Source organism: Canis lupus, chromosome 15, assembly GCF_011100685.1.
Source record: "Canis lupus familiaris isolate Mischka breed German Shepherd chromosome 15, alternate assembly UU_Cfam_GSD_1.0, whole genome shotgun sequence".
In the NCBI taxonomy this organism is placed as follows: Eukaryota; Metazoa; Chordata; class Mammalia; order Carnivora; family Canidae; genus Canis; species Canis lupus.
Window position 1 is genome coordinate 9,654,827 of NC_049236.1, and position 21,781 is coordinate 9,676,607.

General features: G+C 39.9%; 1 protein-coding gene across 6 annotated transcripts in view; it reads right to left on the minus strand.

Moving 5' to 3' along the window:
• The window catches only part of OSBPL9 (oxysterol binding protein like 9), a 160,757-nt gene that overhangs the window by 106,782 nt on the left and 32,194 nt on the right, over positions 1 to 21,781 (minus strand). The window lies entirely within an intron of this gene.

Here is a 21,781-nt window from a genome sequence, read left to right on the forward strand (position 1 = left end):
GCCCATTAAGACAACAGGAATTAAAAGATAGGAAGCTATGCAAAACAGGGAGTGTATTGGTCAGTGTCCTTAAGAAGTAAGTATCTAAAGAATTTCAGGGACAAAAGCTAGAGAACATGAAATAGGTAAAATGCCCCAGGATGGTGACAAAAGCAGCAGCATGCCAGGACCTTGAAAATGGGGGTTGAGGGGCAGCCCAGATGGCTCAAAGGTTTAGCGCCGCCTTCAGCCCAGGGTGTGATCCTGGGGTCCTGGGATCCCTGCATGGAGCCTGCTTCTCCCTCTGCCTGTGTCTCTGCCTCTCTCTCTCTCTCTGTGTGTGTGTGTGTGTGTGTGTGTCTCATGAATAGATAAATAAAATCTTAAAAAAAAAATGGGGGTTGAAAAGAATCAAAAAGGGTCAAAATACTCAATCCAATGAATAAAGGCTACTCCTATCCCAAGAGGATTAGGTAAGAGAGCCAAACATTTATTAATCTCTTCTCAGAGGCTGTCTGGATAAACCTCAATTCTATCCAAATCCCATCTACTTGAATTATTTTAGTTATTCCTTAGTTTCAGATTGGGTTGGGATTTTTATCCCCATTTTCAGTAAGTAAAGTGTCTTCTGAAAGTATGACTGACCCTAGGTCACACAATTAATGTCAGAACCAGAACCACTAGCATGGTACCTACTTATTCCATGACCATGAATATAAACACACCTCAGTGGACAAGTATGTGTGCAAGCACATCATTCTGGTTAACTTATTTTGTGTTTAACTGAGTTAACTTCTAGTTTATGATGTGTTAAATATTTGCTAAGTTACAACTGAATACAAAAATATGCGCTAGATACAGCTCTGGAATATATAACAGTCCCTGCCCTCAAGGTACTTATATTGCAGAGGAGGAGATAAAACATGCATAGAGGTAAGAATAATACAAAGCAAAAAGTGATCTCCACATGGATGAACTTTGAAAACATTATGCTAAGTGAAAGACGCTAGTCACAAAGGACCATATAATTCAATTTATATGAAATGTCCAATAGAGGTAAATTCATAGAGATTCACAATACATTAATGGTTGCCTAGGGCTGGGGGGAGGGGAAGAGGTGGGGTAAAAGAGGGAGTGACTTCTAATGGGTATAGGTTTCTTTATGAGAACATTCTAAAATTCTAGGAAAGGTTGTACAACTCTGTGAACATACTAAAAACATGGAATTGTTTACTTTAAATGGGCGTATTGCATTGGATGTGAATTATATCTTTTTTTAAAAAAGATTTTATTGGGCAGCCCAGGTGGCTCAGCGGTTTATCGCTGCCTTCAGCCCAGGGTGTGATCCTGGAGACCAGGGATCAAGTCCCATGTCAGGCTCCCTGCATGGAGCCTGCTTCTCCCTCTGCCTATGTCTCTGCCCCTTTCTCTCTCTCTCTCTCTCTCTCTCTGTCTCTCATGAATAAATAAGTAAAATCTTTAATAAATAAATAAATAAATAAATGAAAGATTTTATTTATTTGTTCATTAGAGACCCAGAGAGAAAGAGAGGCAGAGACATAGGCAGAGGGAGAGGCAGACTCCATGCAGGGAGCCCGACGTGGGACTCGATCCCAGGACTCCAGGACCACGCCCTGGGCCGAAGGCAGGCACCAAACTGCTGAGCCACCCAGGGATTCCCGGACATGAATTATATCTTAACAAAGCTGTTATAAATCACCCCAATCCCAAATGTCTTCTTTCTTTTGGGTCCCTTGATATGAATTTACTAGTTACTTAGTCAACTCAGATGGAAACCTGTAGGTTCTACACGTGTTCTCCTTCATTCCATCACAAGTTGTACTCATTCCACCTCTGAAATATAATCTCAAATATACCAACTCTTCTCCATTCCATGAACTGCCAATGCCCTAATTCAGGCTCTCATCACTACATGTTTAAGAGGCAATCTGTCTCCCTTCAGTCTGGCTACCGTTTCAAGTCCTGTCTTTGTTACTGCCACAGTAATATTTCTGAAGCACAGACTCTCATAGGAGATAAAAATGTTTAAAAACCCTCCTTGGGTCTCCAAGAACTAATAGATAAAGTAAACGTTTCTTCATAATGCCATTCAAGACTATTCAAAATCTGGCACAACCAACCTTTCCATTGTCATCAACCAGCCCCTTGCTCCTTAACACACAGAGGGCCCTGTATGTACTCATCCCCAACATTTCTTCCACATTCTAGGGGAAAAAACCAAACACACCAAGTAAGTACACTTCTTTCATGTCCTTCCTCAAGCTCAATTCCCAACCATTTGTTAAACAAAAGCAAAACTCCGTATCTCCCCCTAGCTACCACCTCCTTTCTCACTGCTTTCACAGTGGAACTTTTGGGAATTGGCCACACCTTAAACTTTCACCCACTCCTGCAATCTTGCTTCTTTCCACCACTACACCAAACTACATTCTCACAGGTCTCCAATGACCACTTTAGCACTCTCCAGTTTTGTCATATACCACCAGTCTAAAACACTGTTGCTGCTGCTGACCACTTCTTTCTTCAGTGGCCCTTAACTACCTAAGCTGTGCTTCAGAATTATTTCTACCTATTATACCTGTGACAACCTGAGAAAGTGTTCTTTTCTCGTCCATTACACTTTCCCCTCCTCTGTCCAAAAAAAATGCTTTTTTGAAGACTGGAAGCTAGATAACAATCTCCCAGTCCTATTAGGTCTTGCCATTACCCTGAACATTCACCTGCATCTATACCCACTCTTGCTTCCTTTCCACTTGTCATATGGAAAAGGGATTCCATCCCCTATCATAGTTCTTTAGGTCTCTTACTCTACCAACTGTCAACTTCTTTGACTACTGGTTCTCTCATAACAGCACTTACGTGTTTTCAAATTTTTTACCCTGTTTAAACAACAATTATTTTCAATTACACATCTTCATTTAGTAATTGGCCCACCTCTCTCATTCCCTTTCAGTCAAGATTATTTAGACTTGCCCAAGCCTCCTGCCTAAATTTTTTAACCCCCCAATCCTTGTCAGATATGTAACCCTATTAACGACTCCTCTTTACCTTCAAAAAAAGTGACCAAATGACCTGATTTGTCTGGGACATTCTGATTATTCCTGTTGTCCTAGCATAATATTTAATAGAGTGTCCCCAATCAATTTTTATTCTTAAGAGTATCCTGGTTAGAGTTTATGGTCCCTCTGCCATAGTTTAGCCTTTAATGTTCTTGGTGATTTGCTCCATGCCTACTTCTCCTCTCTTATCAAATCCTACAGTTAGATAGCTTGAGGCTTACCAATTGTCCCAGGCTCTCTTCCACCAAACATCCATCGTCTCTCTTTATCTGAGTTTATAGCACTTATTTTTTACATTTGATAAAGCAAAACTCCCTTTGCTAATCCACGTATAAAATAATATCCTATTATTAAAGTTCTTTACTATACTAATCCATCAAAATACCAAAGTTTTTATTTCAACCATGCTTTTATAACCCACTATATCAACATAACAAACATATATTTCTTTCAGTGACTTTTCATGATTTTTCTTCTGAAGATATAAGATGATCAATCTTTCAGGTGATCAGTACTTAGGCTAACCAAGATTGCTGCTGCAGGGTCACACTATCCAAGTTCCAGATAGAAAGTAACTGGAGTTGGAGTCTAGTGCAATCCGATGAATTTCCTGACTTTCCCTCTTGTTCTTTCCTCTATATACACAAACATACTTCAGACATGAGTCACAGTTGTGATACCAAACACAGAAAGTTTTGCTCTCAGAGCTTAGTGAAAAAAAACAAAAAAAAAAAACAAAAAAACCCCCACAAAACAGAGTTCTGGCTATTTTAGAGCCAACCTCCCTTTGTAAGAAGAGAAAACTGGGTTGGTAAACTGGCTCCAAAGATAATAAAAAAGAAACGATGACTCCTCTGGGACACAGATTGCTCACACAACTCCTAAAAACAATATAGACAGTGCTGAGAATACACAGCACAGCTACTCCCACTGTAAACCCAAAACTACATACCTTTGTCTCCCTGCTAAAATATTAACATCTCTTACATTCATATAATACATTTAAATATGACCTTGGAGGGAAGACTAGGTGGCTCAGTGGTTGAGCACCTTAGGCTCAGGGCGTGATTCCAGGGTCCAGGGATCAAGTTCCACATCGGGCTCCCCTCGAGGAGCATGCTTCTCTGTCCCTCTCTCTGTGTCTCTCGTGAATATATAAACAACATCTTTAAAAATAAATAAATAAACAAATAAATACAATCTTGGAAATTTAGAACAGGTATTACTCTTTAGAAATTTAGAAAACTAAGGCTCAGAGAGGTTAAAAAAAAAAAAAAAGGAAATAAAGAAAAGAAAAATTGCCCAGCGTCCCACAACCAAAAGACAGAAGAAATAAGGTCTTGCAATTCCTGATCCAAAGCCCTTCCTTAACATAAGGGCACTATTATAATAAGCAGTATTCACTAATTACTTCAATACATTTATTAAATACCTATTCTGAGCCAGGAACACTAATAGCCAGGAAATATAAACAGTAATAAAATAGATCTCTACCCTGGAAGAGCACATCGTCTAGAGGGGAAAAAGAGAAGTCGACAAAACAGAAGGAAGCAGGAAAGCTTGAGGTGTAGCCTGCTCACCAAAGATGCTACTGCATGGAGGACCTACTTTAACATCATTCATTGATTAAGCAAGAATTTATTAAATTTTCTAGACATTGTTCTAGCTAATAGTAAGAGAATAGTAATTTGGTTTTTTCAATCAATATTGAGATTTGTTCATGTTGAATAAATAAGTAAATATATATATACTTTATACATTTATATATGTATACATTCATACACACATACTTTCCATGTTGCAAATGTGTGTATATATACACACATTTTGACAATATAGACCTATATTTTACCTGCTATATAGTACTCCATAATCTAAGTATACCACAATGTATCAGTTTTACTATGTAGAACATTTAGGTTACTTTTAATTTTTCCTATTCCAGTAATCTAGCAATAACCATCACTACACGTCTCCTGGTAACACTTCTGTAAGAAAATATCAAGCACATGCTCTGCAATGGAATAGAGTTCTATTTTAGTGTGGATTTGGGCATATCTTCAACTTTACTAAATACTGCACAATGGCTCTCCTAGGTGGTTGTACTGTTATATCCCAACTGACACTGTATGAAAATTAAAAAAAAAGAAAAGAAAAGAAAATTCCTATACCCCTAATCACTAGCCAACACTAGGTATAATCAGACTTTATAAATCCTTGGCAATCTGATAAAAATACTATCTTGCTGGAGTTTTAATTTGCATTTTCCAATATTAATAAGAACCTACTCACATTTATTGCCATTCTTACTTCCTCTTACATGAACTGAATGTACATACCCTTCATACATTTTCTTTTGGGGGCATTCTTCTTTTGATTTGTATGTGTTATTTGGGTTTTCTTTTTGTCTTTTTTATTCATTTGTAGGATTCCTTTATATATTCTGGATATTAATCCTTTGTCAGGTTTATGCATTGTATTTATGTTCTCTCCTGTCCATGGGCTGTCTTTCTCTTTGATTGTGGTGTCTTTTGGTTGTTGGTGGTGTTTAAGAGTTTTCAAATGCGAATGTTATAAAATCTACCAAGGTTATCTTCTACCATGGTTTGTGCTTTAAAACATCCTATGCTGTTTTGGTATCATAAAGGCATTCTTCTATACTGTCTTACAAGTATGAATTTTCACTTTATATCTTTAATACCTCTGGAATTTACTTTTGTGTATGAGATAGGAAGTAAACTTTATTTTTTCCATATAAGCAGCAAGTTGATCCAGCTTCATTTAGTGAGTGACAATGTCTGATTTGTAATGCTGTCATATTCTAAATTCCCATTCTCCTCTGTGCCATTGATCAATTTCTTTCCCCTTATACTAATACCATATCATTTTAATTACCACAGTTTCATAAAAAAGTCTTAACATCTGGAATGGCAAGTCCCTCAACTCCTTATTCTTCAAATTTTTCTTGGCTCTTTACTATTTTAAGTGACTTTTAAAAACACCTTGTCAAGTTTTTTGATAAGTCTAATTGTGGTTTTTACTAAATCACGTGTTTATAGATTAATTTATATGAGAAGAGTCTATATATGAATGAGTTTAACAAGCAGGAACAGTACAGAGCTTTTCCAATGTTCAGATCTTCCTTTAGTCTTTTTTTTTTTTCTTTTTAAGATTTTGTTTATTTAGGGCAGCCCCAGTGGCTCAGCGGTTTAGTGCCACCTGTGGCCTGGTGTGTGATCCTAGAGACCCAGGATCGAGATCCACATCGGGCTCCCTGCATGGAGCCTGCTTCTCCCTCTGCCTGTGTCTCTGCCTCTCTCTCTCTCTCTCTCTCTCTGTTTCTCATAAATAAATAAAAAATCTTTTTAAAAATTATTTTATTAATTTTAAAATTAGCATCCCAGCATTCCCAGAATAAACTCCATTTGGTCCTAATACCTTTTGTTTATACACTACTGGGTATGGTCTGCTGTATTTTATTTAGGATTTTGACATCTCTATATTTTTTTTTAAGATTTTATTTATTTGAGAGAGTGAGCAAGCAGGAAAAAGAGCACAAGCATGGTGGGGAAGGGCAGAAGGAGAGGGAGAAAGTGGAGTAGATTCCCCTGCTGAGCAAGGAGCCTGATGTGGGGCTCAATCCCAGGAGCCTGGGATCATGACCTGAGCCAAAGGCAGACGCCCAACCGACTGAGCCACCCAGGCACTCCTTGACATCTATATTAATAAAGAAAGGACTCTGCTCTAAAAATTTCCTGTCATTTTCTTGTTACTTTATTACTACCTTTTTCTATTTTTTTAAATTTAATGCTTAGCTCATTAATTTTCAATCTGTTTTATATTAATATAAGATCATAAATGAAAGACTGCCTTAGATGCAGTTTTAACATGTGGCCCCTTCATTATTATTCAGGTTTAAATAATTCATAATTTCAACTATGAATTCTACATTCACCAATGAATTATTTAGAGGTATGTGTGTAAGGCAGTGAATGGCTATTTTGTTAAGAGATTTCTAACTTATTCTGCTGTTGTCTAAGAATGTTATCTAGGTAATACTGCTTTTTTGTTATTCTCTTTTCCTGTAACAATTTAAATTTTTTTTTCTTAAAATCTATTAGGTCTCGTATTAATACAATTTCCAAGCTTTCATTTGGCTAACATTTCATCACTTTCTTATTTTTAATTTATAATTATGAAATATTACACACATTCAGAAAAATACAACAAAATGATACCTATGTACCACTCACAGAGATTTAGGAAAAGTTTATATCGCTTCTTGGCCTTTTGGCTAAGATCAAGTGTAAGATAAGTTTATATCTTGCCTAAAAGAGGACATTTTCACTGTCAAATTCACAAGAAGAGATGATGCTTACCAAAAAAGCTACTGATTTCACAAAAAAGGCAGAAATCAATAGAGTGATTTTTCATAGTGAAATGACAAAACAATAGGTAGAAGTTCTGATAGGATGCAGATCTAAGGGGACAAAAGTGAAGACCTCCTTTTTTTTTTTTTTAAGTCTTTATTTTCATGTAATCTCTACACCCAGCATGGGGTTTGAACTCACAACCTCAAAATCAAAAGTTACACTCTCTACCAACTGAGCCAGCCAGGCACCTCTGAAAGTGAAGACATTCACTTATACATTCACCTAAAAATACTTTTTTGCATTCATTCTAAGATGGCAATGATTGTAAGATGAATCCTAAAGTCTGAGATGTTAACATTTGAAAAAATAACGTACAGTCAATGAAATAAGGCACTAGCAGAAAAAGTCAGTGCTAAAACTATTAATAATCCATCATGATATGCTGCTGACCTCTCTTGTGATGGACTAAAAGAAAAGGGAACAGATGACGTTATCAGTCAGGCAATCAGTCAATTCTGATGACCAGCACAACTGGTAAATGGAGTATTCAGTTTCATTAGACTGGGTAAAAATTGTTACTTGAAGTCATATATGGATTAACAGTTTTCAAAAACTCACAATACATTTAACATAAGAATCTTCAGTATAATTTACCTTACTTTGGTGATTCTGAAGGCCCTGCAGAATTCTTCTGCATCTGAGATTCATTTTATTAATTACAACAGCAACTACCATTCATTAAGAACCTAAGTTCCCAAACATGGTGTTGGAGTACTTTTTAATATGTCAATTAACTTGATATCCATAATTCTATGAGTAAATTATATGATGCCTGTTCCAGAAAATAGGACTCAGAGCTGAATACAGGAGTTGTCTGAACACACAAAGCTAGTAAATAGCAGAATCTAGACTTGAATTCCATTTTGTATATGGCTTGTTCTTTGTATCACATACTACCTTTTTTATATTGCTATTTCTCCCTTTTGCAGATTTTCCCTATAAATGGCAATATTTTGCTTTTGGCTAGCATGTGTGTGTAGGAGGGGGTTCAGGGGGCTGGAATCAGACCCCCAGGTCTCAATCAACATTTTACATCTTTTACTAGGCGAGGGCACCACCTAGTGGCATACAGTTTGCCACCAATATAGTCAAAGACCATAAAAGATGAGAAGGAAATGGTTTTTGTTCTGCTTTCCTCCGCTGGTTTGACACTACCTTGTAGCAAGGTACAAGGTACTGATTTAACTCTTATAAATCAAAAATAATAGAAGCCTGGTAACGCTAAGGATTAAACAAGAGTTTTGGAATGAGACAGACACAAATTTAATACCAGATTCAATATTTTTTGACCTTGTTAAGTTACTGAAAGTAGCTTGAATCTGTCTCCTCGTAATACCATTTACCTGACAGGGTTATCATGGAAATACATATGAAAATCATCCAGCACAGTGCTTGATCCAAAGAGCTTAATAACTCAGTAACTACTGGTTCCTTTCCCTATTCTCCTTTTTATGTAGCCTAAAACCATACGTGTCTCTGCTTTGTTTTTGTTGTTTGTGACAGAGGGTGTGAACTTACTATCGAGTAGAGGAAACAGAAAAAATAACATGGAATACCATGCAATAAATACTTTCATGGATATAAGTGGCAAGTGTTATGAAAACATAGAGGAGGATCAGGTCTATTAGAAGGATGTGGATCAGGAATGCTACACAGAAGGAGGAACATTTGAAAAGTCTCTAAAAGATGGGCTCACCAGATAAGGGCACAGAATTTCTGACGTAAGAAAAGAAACATACCAGGATATCAGAAGCACTGAGGACTGAAGAAACACAGTGAGGGAACACAAAGTATAGTGCAGCTGGAACACAGTCTGGGGTGGATGAAGAAGTGGGGAGACTTCTGTGGCCCAAGTCCATGGTAGTTCATTAAGCTCACTCAGAATCTAGGTGATAAATGCATTATCTATCATCACCATTATCAACCACAGCAGTTCTCAATTAGATACGTATTATGTGCCAAACCGTGTATATAATTGCTAAGCCTCACAACAACCCTACAAGTTACAGGTTATCTTCACAGAGGTCAAGAAAATTGCCCAGTGGGGCCGCGGAACCGCCGGACGGACCGCCGGGCCTGAGCGCCGGCCGAGGCCGAGGGACGGGGACGGGGACCCGGTGACGGCGCTGTGCGAGCAGGTGCGAGCAGGTGTGAGTAGGGCCCCGCGGACGCCAGGCCAAGCCCGGGCAGGCGTCCTGGCAGCTCAGAGACAGGAGCAGATGTGGAGGATTCCAAGAAATGGGCCGCGGGCCGGAACAGGCAGCGATCAATGAGCAAGAACGCGGCGGCCGTGCGGGGCGTCGGAGGGGAGGCGGGGCGGAGGGGCGCGCGGGGCGGAGGGGCGGAGGGGCGCGCGGGCCTGGGCCTGGGCCTGGCGGCGGGCAAGGCAGACAAGGCGGCCGCGGGGCCCGCAGGGCGAGCGCTGACCCAGAAGGACCTGGCGACCAAGGCAACGAGAAGCCGCGGCTCATCGCGGACCGAGGGCGGACGGGCCATGCCTAAGAACCTGGGCCGGCGGCCTCAGGCTGCGGGGAAGGTTCGGGAAGCCGGCGGGGAAGGAGCCAAGGGGCGAACCGCACACCAAGCCCGGGGAGCAGCGCGCTCCGCCTGACGTCACCCGGCTGGTTGCCCCGCCCCCGGCACCGCGGGTCTCGGACGCGGAGCCCCCTTACCCACACCTGCTGTCAAACAAAACCTCGCCAAGGATTGCTTCTCCTGAAATTGTTACCGCACCCCCCATCTCCAGCGTCTGCGCAGTGGGGGTGGCCCCCGGGGACCTCTGAGTGGGACCACCTCAGGCTGGCGGGGGTGATGGCGACAGAAGACCCCTCTCCGGTCGGGCTTTTAGACGAGCCAATAAACGTTTGTTGCCCTTAAAAAAAAATTAAAAAAAAAAACAAAAAAAAAAAAAACTGCCCAACGGCACAGAGTCATAGAGGTAAAGCTGACTGAGATTTAACCCCAGGTCTCTGATTCCTTCTACTACACCAGTGTTCCCAAACTTGGCTGCATAAAACCCCAAAACAAAATCTACTTTAAAAAAAACAGGTTCTAGGGCAGCCTGGGTGGCTCAGTGGTTTAGCACTGCTTTCAGCCCAGAGCATGATCTTGGAGCCCCAGGATCGAGTCCCACATCGGGTTCCCTGCATGGAGCCTGCTTCTCCCTCTGCCTGTGTCTGCCTCTTTGTCTCTCTCTTTGTCTGTCTGTCTGTCTCTGTGTGTGTGTGTGTGTGTGTGTGTGTGTGTGTGTCTCACATGAACAAATAAAATCTTAAAAAAAAAAAAAAAAACAGGTTCTAGACCCTATTCTGAAACAGTGTTATCTAGAGAATAGGACCTGGGAACCTAATTGTAAACAAACTCTCCAAATGATTCATAAATAGGAAGCCAAATGGCAAGTCCAGCTTTTTGAAAATACCAAAAAACTCTTAAAACACACACACACAAAATTAATTAATAGCTTCCATCTAAGTGCCAGATGCCCAATCCTCACAAAATTCTGCAAGGATATTATAATCCCCACTTTAAAGAGAAAACTCAAACTCAAGAAGCTTACAGATAACTTCCCTCTTCCAGTCAACAAGGGCAAAAATAATATTCAAACACCAGTATGTCTGGTTCTTCTCTGTCATGCTGCATGGTAAGCAAAACAAAAACAAAAACAAAACAAAACAAAAGGCCCCTAAATAACCCCTGCCCCTATATAATCTCCTCCTATTTCCATGTGGGTGGAAACCTAATGAGTATGATGAGCCATCTCTGAAGTGATTTATTACAGAATAAGTTATCATTGGAATGATTCCAGCTAAAGGGAGATTATCTGGTGGGTGTGACCTAATCACCTGAGGCTTTATAAAAGCAGAGTTTTCTGCAGCTGGTAGCAAAATGGGAGTTAGAGTCAAAGCACCAGAAGGATTCAATGCTCCTGCTCTGCTGCCTTGAAGATGGAAGGGGTCACATGAGAAAGAATATGTGCAGCTTTTAGAAGTTGAGAGAACCAACTGAGAGCTACCAAGAAAACAGCAACCTCAGTCCTACAATCACAGGACTGAATTCTGCCAATGACCTTGAAACAGATTCTCCCTTAGATTCTTCCTCAGAGCCTCCAGATAAGTGCCCAGGCCTCCTCAATACCTTGATTTCAGCTTTCTGAGACCTGAGGCAGAGAATGCTTTTGAAATGTCTGGTCTACAGAACTATGAGTTAGTAAATAGGTAAAGGTGGTTTTCTGTTTTGGGTTTTTTTTTGTTTTGTTTTGTTTTGTTTTGTTTAGGTAGAGGCTTTTTAATTATGGTAAAATACAAAATTTACCATTTAAACATTTTTTAAGTGTTCAATTTAGTGGCATTAAGTACATTCATGCTGTTGTGCAACCATCACAAATCTCCATCTCCAGAACTTTTTAATCTTCCCAAACTAAAACTATATATTCACTAAACACTAATTCCCCAATCTCCCTTCCAACTCCTGGTACTCTAGGTACCTCATATAAGTAGAATCATATAGTATTTATCTTTTTTTGGTTGTCTTATTTCATTAAGCATAATGTCCTCAAGGTTCATCTATGTTGTAGCATGCATCAGAATTTACTTCCTTTTTAAGACTAAGTAATATTCCATTGTGTGTATATAGCTCACTTTTGCTTATCCATTCATCCACTGAATGAATACTGAGTTGCTTCTATTTCCAGGCTATTGTGAGTAATTCTGCTATGAACATCAGTTGTACAAATACCATTTGAGTCTGCTTTCAATTTTTTTTGGATATATATAAACCAGTGTTGTTTTAAGTCAGTTCCTTTTTTTTTTTTTTTAAGATTTTTTTAATTTATTCCTGAGAGACACAGAGAGAGAGAGAGAGGCAGAGACATAGGCAGAGGGAGAAGCAAGCTCAATGAAGGGAGCCTGACGTGGGACTCTATCCCGGGTCTCCAGGATCAGGCCCTGGGCTGAAGGCGGCGCTAAACCGCTGAGCCATCCAGGATGCCATTAAGTCAGTTCCTTATCTTGAAAACTGGGTAAGTAAAAGGAAATAATTAAGCACTTATCCTGTTTATTTGATCTACAGCACTAGATAACCAAATTCATGAAGAAAACTAATTCCTTATAATTATTTCTGATAAAAATTAGAACAAAATGATGAAATATCATAATTTTGCAACTTCCAAATAAGTTGTTCAATCTAGGAACTGAGCATCAGTAGCTGCTAGTATCAGTAAGGAGCAAAAGCCAAACATTATATACTTTTTGATAAAACAACACACCACCACCTATAGCCTTACCAAAGGGATCGAACTTGAGTCTGATCTAGTCTCTCCATCCAGTTCCTAATTTGCAGGAAAAGCAGAAGAGAAAGGAGTATGCAGGATTATAGCTGTGTGCAGTCAGTGAGTTCTACACTATGGAAAACTATAGGTCAAAGCGTCTAGATTCTTCAATAGATAAATTGCAAATAAGAGGTAAAAGTTGAAAAGAAGAGCAAGACAAAAGTATAGAATTTAGGAATGTAAATCCAAGAAGTGATTACTATAATAGAAATAGGGAGGGGGGGATCCCTGGGTGGCGCAGCGGTTTGGCACCTGCCTTTGGCCCGGGCGTGATCCTGGAGACCAGGGATCGAATCCCACGTCAGGCTCCCTGCATGGGGCCTGCTTCTCCCTCTGCCTGTGTCTCTGCCTCTGTGTCTCTCTCGGTGTGACTATCATGAATAAATAAATAAAATCTTAAAAAAAAAAAATAGGGGCCTGTTTTATATAAGAAACAGGAAGAGGCCTGTAATTAAATGATGCATATAAAGAGGCTTCCAGAGTAGTTGCCAAAATTCTTTCCTAACCTGGGTGGTAGTCAGAAGGGTTAATAATTAAGTTATATTTAAAAGAAAAAAAATAGTACATTAAGTGTAACAATGAGACAGTGGCCCAAACCCAGACTGAAGCCAACTAAAGAGCTGTCTCACAGCACAGCTCTGCCAAAGTTTCACTACTTAGCTATCTCAAGCCAAGAAAGCAGTTAATACTAGACAGAGTGGAGACTAAGGTCAATAACAAATGCTTCGAAAAGCAGTAAAACCAAGATGACAAAAGAGAAACCAATGGAAAGAAAAAAAAAAACAGTAAATAGTATTAGTTGAATTTTTAAAAATCTTTATGCTATCACATATACATCATCTGCTCAAAACAAGCTTGTCTCATTTCCAACCTGCAAATTTACCATACTTATTTTTCTATCTCAGCATGAGAATTTTTCCATTAGATTTTCTTCCTGGGTTCCAATTCAAGATGTCAACATAGGAAGATCCTTTTTTTTTTTTAAAGATTTTAATTTTTTTTAAAGATTTTATTTTTTTTAATATTTTATTTATTTATTCATAGAGACACAGAGAGAGAGAGAGAGAGAGGCAGAGACACAGGCAGAGGGAGAAGCAGGCTCCATGCAGAGAGCCTGACACGGGACTCGATCCAAGGTCTCCAGGATCGCGCCCTGGGCTGTAGGTGGCGCTAAACCGCTGCGCCACCGGGGTTGCCCAACATAGGAAGATCCTGAACTCATCTCCTCCCATAAACATACTAAATCTACAGTTACACATGGAATAATTTCCTTTTAAAAAAAAAAAAAAGAACCCTGGGCAGCCCGGGTGGCTCAGCAGTTTAGTGCCACCTTCAGCCCAGGGCCTGATCCTGGAGACCTGGAATCGAGTCCCACGTCCGGCTCCCTGCATGGAGCCTGCTTCTCCCTCTGCCTGTGTCTCTGCCTCTCTCTCTGTGTCTCTCATAAATAAATAAATAAAATCTTAAAAAAAAACTTAAAGGCTGGTTGAGTGACAACTACACATCTAGTAAACAAAAAGAAAACCACATCAATGTGGGTAGGAGAGGCTGGAATACGATTTTACCATAAACTATACTCCAGGTACTGCATCCTACAACCTAGAGAGAACTCAAAATCCAGAGCTTTTCCTTGGGGAGCAAGGGGTTCAAACCTCACATTGGGCATCCCAACTTTTAAGACATACACTGGAGACAAAACAATTTTGAAAATCAACTAGGCTTGCATCTGGAAACCCACAAGACTCCAGTGAGCTAGGAAACTGCTCTTAAAGGGCTCAGATGCTCTGACTCACCCACCCCAAGGCCCAGCTCACGGGCAGCTGATCACACTGAATTAAAAGTTAAGGGGCAATCGCTTCTCGGCCTTTTGGCTAAGATCAAGTGTAAAAGTTAAGGGACAGCCTGGGTGGCTCAGCGGTTTAGTGCTGCCTTCACCACAGGGCCTGATCCTAGAGACCCAGGATCAAGTCCCACATCAGGCTCCCTGCATGGAGCCTGCTTCTCCCTATGCCTGTGTCTCTGCCTCTCTCTCTCTCTCTCTCTCTCTCTGTCTCTCATGAATAAATTTAAAAAATAAAATAAAATCTTAAAAAAAAAAGTTAAGGAGGCTCACCTATTGACATGAAAGCATCAGCCAAACATGCAGGCATCTAGGAGCCTCCTGAAACACTCACCAGGATAGAAACTGATGGATGCCATTTTCACATTCCTCCTTTGCTATGCTCCAGACCACCATTCTCTTGGAAGGGAGCTTTTACATTTGTCTGCTGCCCCAATTTTGGGGGCTACTACCTAGGGGATGCCCCTTGATCTGGAGGCCAGAGGAGCTTGCATTCCTGTCCCATGGGGTAATAATCAGTGTTACCCAGAAAGGAAATTATACTTGTCTAGTGCTCTGATTTTTGCAATTGCTACCAGGGGACAACTCTATGTCACCTTGCTATAGTGACCAGGGGGGCTTACTTACACTTGTGGGCCCCACAGTCTATAACCGACAGAGAAAATTATTTTTATATTATAGATTTTTATTTATTTATTTTAGAAAGTGTGTGTGAGTGGGCACAAATGGGAGGAAGGGCAGAGGGCAGGGGAGAATCTTAAGCAGACTCAACACTGGGGGTGGAGCCTGATATGGGGCTTGATCTCACAAACCTGAGATCATGACCTGAGCCAAAAATCAAGAGTCAGTGGCTTAACTAACTGAGCCACCCAGTGCCAACAACAGAGAAAAAAATCTTACACAGCTACCACCCCAGGGCACAAGAGGCAACAGACCCAGGAGCCCAGTCTTTCTGTGAAGGAAACCCCTACTAGCTAAGCATCATGACTGCAGCCTGAGGGACAAGCTTCTAATTAAACATGCAAATTGGGGCCAACTATACTCCTTTCCAGAGGACTTGGAGGGTGGGTACTACCTTCACATTCACCCTCTGCCACACCCCAGAGTACTAGTGTCTCCTGGAGGGAAGTTTTACACATGTCTGGTGCCCTAGAGCCCCAAATTTCCTGGCTACTGCCCAGAGGATGCCCTTAATCACCTGGCTCTGGTGACCAGGGTAGGTTGCATTGCTGGGTTCCACGAGACTGTGGTAAGAAAAGAGATGGTTCTTGGAAGATTACAACTATACAAACAGTAGATCAAGGCAGACTCCCCAGTCTTTCTGTGAAGAGGGCCCCTTGGCTTGTCCCATAGTTTTGGCTTGAGGGGTAGGCTTCACATTTGGCATATATTTAAGTGACCTATGGAGCCGCTCTCAGGGAACACAGGCTGTGGACACCATCTTGCTCCAACTTCTGATATCACCTAAAAAAGAGCTCTTACACACATCTGCAGCCCCAATATTTCTGTGTGACTGCCATCCAGGGGATACCTCCAAATGGCCTGACTCTGATGGCCAGTGGGGCCTACATTTGCAGTCCCACAATACTATATATAATTGCATGCATGTAAAAGCTGATGCCCCGGGGTCTGGCTTCCCAGTCAGTTTGAATTTAGGTACTGAGATCCTCTCCTCTGGCACTCTGACAGGTCTTGGACATCCTCAACTACTGGGAGCTTTTACAAATATGACACACTGCTTAGACAAGCACAAAAGTTTGAGACAACCAAGAGCTGAGGTAGGGTTGAATGACAAGGTTCATCTCCTGCCAGTGATCACTCCTTCAAGACTGGGAAAGGTGGTTGTTTCATCTACTGTATAGAAACCAACAAAGAGAGTCAAACAAAGTGAGAAACAGGCATATGTTCCAAATGAAAGACCATGGTAAAACCTCATAAAAAAAACCTTTTTTTTTTTTAATTTTTGTTTATTTATGATAGTCACACACACACACAGAGAGGCAGAGACACAGGCAGAGGGAGAAGCAGGTTCCATGCACGGGGAGCCCGATGCGGGACTCGATCCCAGGTCTCCAGGATCATGCCCTGGGCCAAAGGCAGGCGCCAAACCGCTGCGCCACCCAGGGATCCTACAAAAAAACCCTTGAAACAAAAATAATTTACCTGATTAAGAGTTCAAGTCAATGGTCATAAAGATGCTAACCAAACTGGGGAGAAGGATGGGTTAAAAAAATGAGAACTTAAATAGAAAATATTAAAAAGTACCAAATAGAGGTCACAGAACTGAAGACTACAATAACTGAACTTAAAAAATACTAAAGGGGTTCAAGAGTAGCCTAGATGAAGAAAAGATCAGTCAACTTGATGACAAGGCAATGGAACTCATCCAATCAGAACAGCAAAAGGAAAAAAAAAAAATGAAAAAAGTAAATATAGCTTAGGGGACTTATGAGACAACATCAAATAAAGTAACATTCACATCATGGGGCTCCCAGAACAAGAGAGAGAAAGGGGCAGGAATCTTATTTGAAGAAATAATGAGTGAAAATTTCCTAAACCTGGGGAAGGAAACACACATTCAGGTCCAGGAAGTACAGAGAATCCCCAAGTAAAAGGAACCCAAAGATATCTATACCAAAACACAGTATATAATTAAAATGTCAGAAGTTAGGGGGAGCCTGACTGAGGTCAGTTAAGCATCTGGCTTTGGCTCAGGTCATGATCTCATGGTCCTAAAATCGAGCCCTACATCCAGCTCCATGCTCAGCAGGGAGTCTGCTTCTTCCTCTACCTCTGCCTCTTCCTCCCCTCATGTTCTCCCTCTCAAATAAATAAATAAGATCTTTTTTAAAAAATAAAATGTCAGAAGTTAAAGAGACTCTAAAAAAAACCTTGTGATATACAAGAGAACCCACAAAATACCACTAGCTGATTTTTCAGCAGAAACTTCACATGTCAGAAGAGAGTGGAATGTTATATTCAAAGTGCCAAAAGAAAAAGCTTCTAAGAATACTGTACCCAGCAAAGTTATCATTCAAAAGTGAAGGAGAGAGTTTTCCAGACAAGATAAAGGAGCTTATCACAAAACCAGCCATTTAAGAATTGTTAAAGTGACATTGTTAGGGTGAAAAGAAAAGGCACTAACAGGAAAACACGTGGAAGTAAAAATCTTATGCATAAGGCAAATATATAGCAAAGGTGATGGATTAACCACCTTTAAAGCTAGTATAAAGGTTGAAAGACAAAAGTAGTAAAACTAACTATAACTACAATAACTAGTTAAGGGATACGCAAAATAAAAAGATGTAAAATATGACATCAAAAATATAAAACACAGTGGGAGGGTAACAAAAATATAGCTTTATAGCTTTTACAATGCACTCAAATTTAAGTTGCTATCAAGTTAAAATACAGATATACATAGATACACACACACATACACACACATATATAGGCTGTAATATGTGAACCTCAAAGCAAAACCTATAATGAAAGGAATCTAAACATAATAGTAAAGAAGGACATGAAACCACAAAGACAGAGAGCAAGAAAAGAACAAAGAACAAAGAGGAACTACAAAAACCACCAGAAAACAATTAACAAAACAGTAATAAATACATTACTTCAAATGTAAATGAACTAAATTCTCCAATCAAAAATCAGAGTGGCTGAATGCATAAACAAACTAGACTCCTTTATATGTCACCTGAAAGAGACTCACTTCAGATTGAAGGACACACAGACTGAAAGTGGTGAGGCAGAAAAGATACAAGTGTACAAGTGGAAACCAAAAGAAAACTGGTATAGCTATCCTTGTATCACACAAAATAGACTTTAAAACAAAAACTGTAATAAAAGTCAAGGAAAGATATTATATAATGATGAAGATGTCAATCCAACAATAGGACATAATATTTGTAAACATTTATGCACCCAACATAGGAGAACCAAAATATATGAAGCAAATATTAACAGACCTAAAGGGAGACATTGATAGCAATACAATAGTAAGAGACTTCAATACCCCACTTTCACAAATGGATAGATAATCGATGGAAAATCAAATAAAACTTTGGCCTTAAAAGGCACATTAGACCAAATGGACTTCTTAATAGATAAATACAGTAAATTTCATCCAAAACCAACAGAATATAAATTCTGCTCAAGTGCACATACAACATTCTCCAGGATAGCTAGTGTTAGATCATAAAACAAGTCTCTTTACATTTAAGAAGACTAAAATCACATGAAGCATCTTCTCTGACCATGATAGTATGAAAACTAGAAATCAATATGTAACATTGTGATTTATAAGAAATATACATTTGGTTATTCAGAAGACCAAAATATATTTCTCATATGTGTTTGATCTTCATCTACAGTTTCTGGCTCAAAGCTCCCAAAACCTTTGGAATTTCCTAGGTACTAAGAGTGATTAAAGTGTCTTTTCTTATGTTAATGGATCAACTTTGGGAACCCACCTATGGATGAGGGCAGGTTGGGGCACCTGGGTGACTCAGACAGTTAAGTGTCAGCCTTCAACTCAGGTCATGATCTCAGAGTCCTGGGATCAAGCCCCAAGTCGGGCTTCCAGCTCAGTAGAGAGACCACTTCTCCCTCTCCCTCCCCCTCCCCCACACTCTCCCCTCCCTCCACCCTGGATTGTGTGTTCACAAGCATACTCTCTTAAATAAATAAAAATCTTTTAAAAGTGGGGGAGGGGATGAGGGCTGATTACACGGAGAACAGATTATGTGATTAGAAAGTTAGAACTTAAAAAAAAAAAAAAAAAAAAAAGAAAGTTAGAACTTTCAGTCCTGGGGCAGCCCCAGTGGCTCAGCAGTTTAGCACCACCTTCAGCCCAGGGCGTGATCCTGGAGACCGGGGATCGAATCCCGCATCGGGCTCCCTGCATGGAGCCTGCTTCTCCCTCTGCCTGCGTCTCTGCCTCTGTCTCTCTCTCTCTCTCTATCTCTCATGAATAAATAAATAAAATATTAAAAAAAAAAAAAAGAACTTTCAGTCCTCCCCACCTCCAACCATGGGTGAGGAGAAATGGTTGGAGGCTGAATCAGTCAATGGCCAAAGACTTAGTCAATTATGACTATGCATGGAAGCTTCCATAAAAACCCAAAAGGACTGGGTTCAGAGAGGGTCCAGGTTAGTGAGTATATGGAGATGGGGGGAGAGTGGTATGTTTAGAGAGGGCATGGAAGCTCCACACTCTTTCCCCGAATATTGTTTTATATCTCTCCATCTGGCTATTGATTCACATCCTTTAGTAAACTGGTAAACATGTTTTCCTGAGTTCTGTGAGTTGCTTGAGCAAACTAACTGAACTTAAGGAAGAGGTTGTTGGAATCTCCAATTTGTAGTTGGTCAGTCAGATAGAGGTAATAGCCTGGGGCTTACAACTAGCCTCTGAAGTAGTGGGGAGAGGGCAGGCTTATAGAACTGAGCTTTTAACGGGTGGGGATTTTTCAAACACAATGACCACTGGAATGGAATGGAATGGAATAGAGAACCCAGAAAAACACACATATCGTCATTTAATTTACAACAAAGGAGTCAAGAACATAAATGAGAAAAGAACAATCTTGTCAATAAACGGTCCTGGGAAAACTGGACAACCAAATGCAAAAGAATCAAAGTAGGCCATTATCTTACAGCATACACAAAAATTAACTCAAAATAATTAAAGACTTGAACACAAGATCTGAAAACATGAAACTCAGAAAAAACTTAAGTGGTAAGCTAATCCTTAGCATTGTTCTGACTCCAAAACCAAAGGCAACAAAAGCAAAAATAAACAAGTGGGATAACATCAAACTAAAGTCTTCATAGCAAAGGAAATCATCAACAAAATGAGAAGGCGGGGATGCCTGGGTGGCTCAGTGGTTGAGCGTCTTCAGATCAGGGCATGATCCCAGAGTCCTGGGATCGAGTTCCCCCTGCATGGAGCCTGCTTCTCCCTCTGCCTTTGTCTCTGTCTCTTTCTCTCTGTCTCTCATGAATAAATAAATAAAATCTTTAAAGAAAAAATGAGAAGGCAAATTACTGAACAGAAGAAAATACTTGGAAATCATATATCCAATAAGAGGTTAATATCCAAAATATATAAAGAACCCGCATACTCAACAGCAAAAAAATCCCCAAACAACCCAATTTAAAAATGGAAAGAGAAAAAAAAAAATGGGCAGAGGATTAAACAGACATTTTTCCAAAAAAGGCATAGAGATGGCCAACAGGCACATGAGAAGATGTTTAACATCACTAATCAGGGCAGCCCTGGTGGCGCAGCGGTTTGACGCCACCTTCAGCCCAGGGTGGGGTCCTGGAGACCTGGGATAGAGACCCACGGTGGGCTCCCTGCATGGAGCCTGCTTCTCTCTCTGTCTCTCTCTCTCTCTCTCTTAAATCGTAAAAAAAAAAAAATCATTAATTACCAGGGAAATGAAAATCAAAACCATGAGACAGCACCTCACACCTCAAAAAGACAAGAAATAACAAGCAGAGAAAACATGGAGAAAAGGAAATCTTGTATACTGTTGGTGGGAAAGTAAACTAGTGCAGCCACTATGGAAAACAGTATGGAAGTTCCTCAAAAAATTAAACAGAACGACCATATATATGATGAAGCTATTCCACTTCTAGGTTATTTGTTCAAAGAAAACAAATGAACAAACAAAATTCATGGATACAGAGAACAGATTGGACATCAGAGTGGAAGAGGGTTGAAAAATACAAAATGGTGAAGGAAGTCAACTGTATGGTGATGAATGGTAACTAGAATTATTGTGATCAATTTGTATCATATAAAATATCAAATTATTATAACATACACCTGAAACTAATATAATGTTCTATACCAATTTTACCTCAATAACAAAAAGAAAGAAAATTAAGGTAGAATTCATAAACGTTTTTATGAAGCAACTAAAAAAAAAAGAAAGCCAAGAAATAACAAGTGTTGGTAAGGATGTGGTGAAAAGGGAACTGTCATGCAGTATGGAGAGAAATGTAAATGTCTGTGGCTGCTACAGAAAAATTGTGTGGAGGTCCCTCCAAATTTAAAAAAAACTACTATATGACCCAGCACCCCTGTATTCACTGCAGCATTATT